Source organism: Condylura cristata, unplaced genomic scaffold (genome assembly GCF_000260355.1).
Source record: "Condylura cristata isolate star-nosed mole 26May11 unplaced genomic scaffold, ConCri1.0 scaffold00015, whole genome shotgun sequence".
Taxonomy (NCBI): Eukaryota; Metazoa; Chordata; class Mammalia; order Eulipotyphla; family Talpidae; genus Condylura; species Condylura cristata.
Genome location: NW_004567116.1, coordinates 17,518,839 through 17,524,838, shown reverse-complemented (window position 1 = coordinate 17,524,838; position 6,000 = coordinate 17,518,839). Strand labels below are relative to the sequence as shown.

General features: G+C 44.4%; 1 protein-coding gene across 3 annotated transcripts in view; it reads left to right on the top strand.

Annotated features, from left to right (window-relative positions):
* Positions 1 to 299: 299 nt before the first annotated feature.
* Positions 300 to 6,000, top strand: part of HIPK3 (homeodomain interacting protein kinase 3) — a 66,896-nt gene continuing 61,195 nt past the window's right edge. The window contains exon 1 of one of the 3 annotated variants that reach the window (XM_004682939.1): positions 300 to 864. The gene's annotated coding sequence lies outside the window, so the exon portion shown is untranslated. Of the gene's footprint in view, positions 865 to 1,328; positions 1,692 to 6,000 lie in introns of those variants that run through there. The other 2 variants (XM_012725584.1, XM_004682940.1) reach the window with 2 other exon arrangements.

Below are 6,000 nucleotides of genomic sequence, written 5' to 3'. Positions count from 1 at the left end.
TCAGGCTTCCGCGTTTTCTTTGAGGGTTATGATCCTTGCAAATTGCTGTTTTTAGCGGAGTGGGCCTACAGTGAGGTTCAGAAGAGCAGGGGGGCGCTGAGGGTGCCGCTTTCGCGGGAGGAATGCCGTGAAGGAGGTCCGGGTGGGACCCACGTAGTCCTCCGGGCGGGCTCGGAGATAGGGCGCGGCTGCCCACTGGCAGGAGGGCTCCGGGGAGGGGCTTCGCCGAGGCACCGTGGCCCAGGCTAAGTCCGGCTGCCGGGGCTCGGCGCGCTGCGCGGCCCGGCGGGCGGTGGCGCTGCGGAGGCGGCGGCCGTGGCCGGCGGGGGCAGAGGAGGGGCCCGAGTCTGGGGCGGCCGGCGGCAGCTGCCTGGGTGACGACTGCCGGCAACGCGGCGCCCAGAGGAGATCGAGCGGCGAGCTCCGCCGTCGCCGCCTCGCCCGGCTGACTTCTTCTCTCTCCTCTCGGCTGGGGCGTCAGGAATGGGCCCCAACCGCCGCGGGCCCCGCACCCAGCGCCGCCCGTAGGCCCAGCAATCGGAGGCCGGCCGGCCGGCCTCTCACCGCCCCTTGCCCCAGCCAAGCCGTCCCCACCCCAAATCCCGGGAAGGAAGATGAGGGAGAAGGGCCCGGCGCTCAGCAGCCAGAGCAGCAGCAGCAGCGGTCGGGGGAGGGTGTTTCGCCGTTTCCTCTCAGCCGCCAGGACAAGATGGCAGCGGCCGCGGAGAGGGGCTGAGCCCGGGCTGGGTGGTGCCGCCTGCTGAAGCGCCTGGCTCCCTGTCCCCGGCACGGCCCCGCACCCCACTCCGGACATGCTCAGGGTTGCGGCCGCCCGAAGAGGGGAGAGCGCAGGCCTCTAGGAAGGTAAGGGAGTAGGGCGAGGGGCGCCCCGGCCTTGGCTGGGGGAACCCGCTCTGTTTTCGGGGCCTGTGGCTGGGTAGGGGCTCGCGGCCCCTTCTGCCGGCCCCCTGCTGGGGCGTCCCCCCTGGAGCCGCCGGCACCCGTCGTATGCCCTGTACCCCCACCCGCACCCCCAGCGCTTGGGTGCTCCGCGTTGCTGTCCCGGCCCCTGCTGGCTGGCGTGTCCGGGCGGCTCCCTGGAGGCCGGGGCTGCCCCCGGCCTGAGACCGCGGGACGTGGGGGCCGCGCGTGGTTTCTGCGCACAGTGGCGCAGCGTCCGGGAAACCGCGCTGGGGCCAGGCAGCCCCGGCCTCCCCCTGTCGGGGTTGCGCAACGGCTCTTCCCAGCAACCGAAGTTTTGTTTTGTCCCACTGGGGGCCGCTTCCCCCACCGCCGCCCTAGGCCGTAACTACGGCTGTCTCTGGTCTTTCATTAAGGGGAACAAACACAAACGCACGCGCGCGCGCGCGCAACTCGAGCGCCCCGCTTGATGGCTGCGTCGCCGGCTTGGTGGCCAAGTCACCGGCGTCGCCGCGCGGCGGGCCTGCAGAGTGTCCACTCGGGGGACGTGAGTGCGTGTGATTGTTGGGGAGGAGAAATGTGATCCGCCGCCCCGCGTCCCCCGCGGAGGCCGGAGGAAGGCGTGGCGGCCGCGCGGCTGGGCTGTTGCCGGCTTCTCTCGTTACCGTGGTGGCCGCCCGCTTCCCTTCGCGGCCCTGCGAGCACTCGCGGACAGACTTCGGATGACAATGACTGTGTCCCTTCGGGAGGAAGACGGCTGTTTTAAAATGGTATGTGGCGCCCAGCGAAGCCTGTCGTTTCCCACTCTTCTCTGCTTGAGGAATTGTGCTAAAGGGTGTGCGCTGCGCGTCAATTACCTTGGACCTGTTACGGATCAGTCCCAACACGTCCAGTCCTTGAGCCGTGTTTTCACAACCTCTTGCGCCCTGTTAGAATTTATTTTTCCACCTGTCAGTTCGCTGCTTCTAATTATAAGGCGCTTCTGTTAGACCCAGTCAAGTTTTTTTTCGGGGTGTCGTTCACATTAACATGGGGGGGGGGGAAAGCTCACGGTCGATTCATTTGTCAACTTTGTTTGGTATCGCTCTCTACGAGACCGGAAAAGTTAGCCGGTAACCAGCCTGTGCTTGTGCTCTCCTGTACCTCCTAGGTGTTTGACGATTTGCTGGGAAAACAAAACAAAACTTTTCGCTTGTTAACTGTAGCTTCTGATGTGGAAGTAGCTCTGTTTAAACCTCTTTAGTTTATTTCAAAGTTTTAATTTTGAAATTTTTAAGAGGTTCCCTTTTAGATCAGTTTTTAAATGAAATCTTTTGAGCAAGTTAGGTCGGTTTTTTTGTTCCCCAACTAAAACAGTTTAATTCTGTATTCTCACGGAACCTTTTAGAAGGTAGTGGGCAAGTCTCACCATATGTTTGATAAGTCTAGATCCTGCTTATGTTTGCAAGTTTGGTGCTAATTTTACACAATGAGCCATGATAAGGTTTTGATAGGTCATGATTAAACTTAGTATATTCAAATAAACACGACATGACTGACCTTCTTAAAAATAGTTTTACTAGTTATTTATGCCTCAGGGTACTTAACAATAATTTAAATGCAGTCAACCAACTAAAATTGTTTACTTTTAAATCACCAAGGAGTTTCTTGATATATTTATGGGTGCATTCATAAAATGTAGAGAGATCTTATTTATTTATATACTTTTTACATCGTGTTCATTCTCCTCAGGTGTAATTCCCATAAAATTATCACCACTGACACTCGTGAAGGGTCACAATCATCACCACCTTCTCTTGTGCTCTTCCCTGCCATATTTTGGTCCTTCTCCCTTCCTTTTCCCGACTGAATGTCTCCGATTTATATTTTGTCTGCTATTTTTGTCCTCCTCTCCCTTTGTTTTCCCTATGTCCCTCCTATAAGTGAACCATCCGATAATTTCTCTTTCGTCGTCTGACTTAATTTCTTATTTATGAAACCTTTTTGTCTTGAAACTTGTTTTGTATTTGTGAAGGTTAGCGGTGTGCTGAAATATTTGAGATTTTTGACGTTTGAATTTTTATACTTACAGAAAAATTGAAGCAATTTTATTGGTTCCTTAATTAATCTCTTCTCCAGGGAATAAGTTTTACGTAAAAAATTGGGGCGATCCTTAGATTAAAATTTTGTTTTAAAAAGGTAAGATGAGTTTGAAATCTAGAACAGAATCAACCATTAAATGTTTTGAGTTTATATTTGGACGTTGCTGACTACAGAGGCTAAAACATATATTAGGCAAATAGATCATAACATGGTGAGCTAGTCTTAGTTTATTGTCATAATACCTATTCCATTGAACTACTCATTATCTTGCTTAAAGGCTGGTCACTGGCTTCTAGGCATAGGGTTTAGACTCGCATAAAAGTAGATGGTTTTTATGGGATAATTCTTGTAAACATGCTTAAGATGAAGCTTTAGACATTACTGTTTTAATTTTTTTTAAAGTTCTGTCATAAAATAAGGTGAAAATTACAGAAGTTGGTTGATGGCAGGCAGTAAGTATTTGTTTAATGCATAGTATCAAAAGAAAGCCTTTTTTTCCCCCTTGCAACTTTTAAAAGCAACAGCTGTCAAATGAACTTTGGTTCATTTGATACATGAACACTAAAGACACAAATATATGCAGGGAAGGAACAAAGAGAAAGTAAAAATCAGAATGCTGAAACTGTTCCCCAAAACTATTTTAAGTCCTTTGAATGGAATATTTGTGTGTATGTTATTTTCTGTCAATATTTTAGTCTGGTAACTTTTTGAGGTTAATTTAATTGTTTGGGGTTAAGAGGAATTAATTTTCTAAGTATGCAACAGATAAGGGTGATGATATGGATTGATTATTAGATTAGAATAGCATTACTGGTGGTTAATTCAAAGACATAAAAATGTAGTTTTCATTTTAACTCTGTATTTGAGTTTGGGGATTAAATGATGACAGCATTTAGATTTAAGGGTGTTCTATAGAATTTTGAAATTCTCCATATTTAAAATATCCCTGTAGAAATTAGTCTGTGTGGTTGATTGCTGCTGCCAAACTGTTCATGGAAAATTCAGCAGCCCTAATTACCTAATGTTTGAGGTTGGGGTTTTCAGTATGGTATATTTTACATGGAAGTTACTTCTGAAGACAAATTACTGGAACTTTGTTAAAGTGGAGGAAACTATTACTGTATTTTATTACTTTTAAAAGGTTGTCCCTCTTCCCCTACACTCACTGAAAGCTTTGTCACGGGTAATCCTTTCTTTATGACTCATAAGTAAGTCAAACGAAATTATCTTAAATATCCTTACAGGTTCTGGATCTTAAAGTATACATCTTGTTTATTAGTACCTTACCCTACTTAACATAGGTTGAATAGGGGTATGTACATTTGGAGTGGAAATTTTGAATCTGTGGAGATTTCCAACTTTTTGTTTGCATGGTATAATTAAAAGTGGTTTTGGGGTAAAAAAAAAAATAACAGTTTTTTATATTACCATGCTGCTTGTGTAGCTGTGTCATGGCTGTTCTTTTGGACCTTATCTCAGTTACTTTTCAGATCAAGCTAGAGTATGTATTTAGAAGGATGTATGTTGTACACTTTACCTAAATATTTGTAAAATTAGACCTTGACCTATTTAGCAGTGTTCTCTGTTGATTCTTGGGGCATATGTCACTACACAAAGGCAACATGTTGCCTTAATTCTGAGGGATACTGCTGTTAAATTTAACTAGGACCTACAGCCACAAACTACTTTGGGAATTGCTATTTTTTTTTTGTGTGTGCTGGTATTAAAATAACCAAATGAGTATTGAAAATGCTGTAGTTCTAGGGTGGCATTTTTGATTTGGGGACAGTTAACTCATTAAAGGTGATTTACAGTGTCTTTTATATTTAGTAGTGAATGCCAAGTCAGTGTTTTAGAAAGCTTTCTTTTCTAGCATTAAGTTTTTGAAATGAAACAAACCAAGGACACTTTTTTTTTCCTTAAGTGAATTTTGTTTCTTTGACCCAAACAATTTCTTGACCTAATTTTCAAAAAGAATGATTTTTTCTTTCCTTTGGCAGGCTGACTGATAGGTTTGGTAGAGGAAGCTAATGGGGAAGAGGCTGATTTGGCTGGATTTGTGAAAACTACATAGAAATCAGTTCTGATTTAAATGTTCAAGTTGTCAGTTTACTTCATTATAAAGCCCATGAACTATTCTGGTAGTGTGGGAGAAAGATAAAATATAATTATATAATTGAGACTAGAGAGGTCCCTCCATTATCCTCAGTATTTTTCCCCATGGTCTCAACCTGTGGTCAGCTGTAGTCTGAAGATAGTAACTATAATATAATAAATATAAACAATAGAATATAATAATAATATAATATTAGTATATTCTCTCTCATACACATACCTCACATTCTCCATATTTGTTACAGTGTATTGTTTTTTGTTAGTTATTCTTAATCTGTCTCATTTATACAATAGTATGTATGTATGCATAGGTATTTTTGTATATATGGAAAATATATATATATATATATATAGGGGTAATTACTATCCATGGCTCTCTGGAGGCCTTGGAAAAATTCTTCCACACATAAAAAGAGGCCTACTGCGTGTTGTGACATTTGCTAAATGATCTTGTCTTGTAAAAATAATACCTGTTTATCCTCCATGACATTTTTTAAACTCCAACTCTCCTGATCATTCTCCCTTTCCCTTTGTTTGCATCTTTTATTTCTTCAAACTAAAATACTTACTATGGAATTTAGGAAAGATAAATTCTTCTATGCAATTACAATTTTTATGTTAATAGGCCCAACTTGAAATTAGAAGTATGAAGAGCATGTAACACGTTTTTGCTATTAAAATGAGTTTAATTTAAATAGAAGTAGTTTTTCCTTCATTTTTGGAGATCTTAAAATACTAAGGTGCATTATAAGTATCTAGGTTTTTATAAACTGAATTAAAACCAAAAATTCTCTGAGATCTGTCACACAGTGCATTTTTTACCTTCTGAGATAACTATCTCTTTAAAAATTAGATTCCTAGTATACTTTTCATGTTTCAACT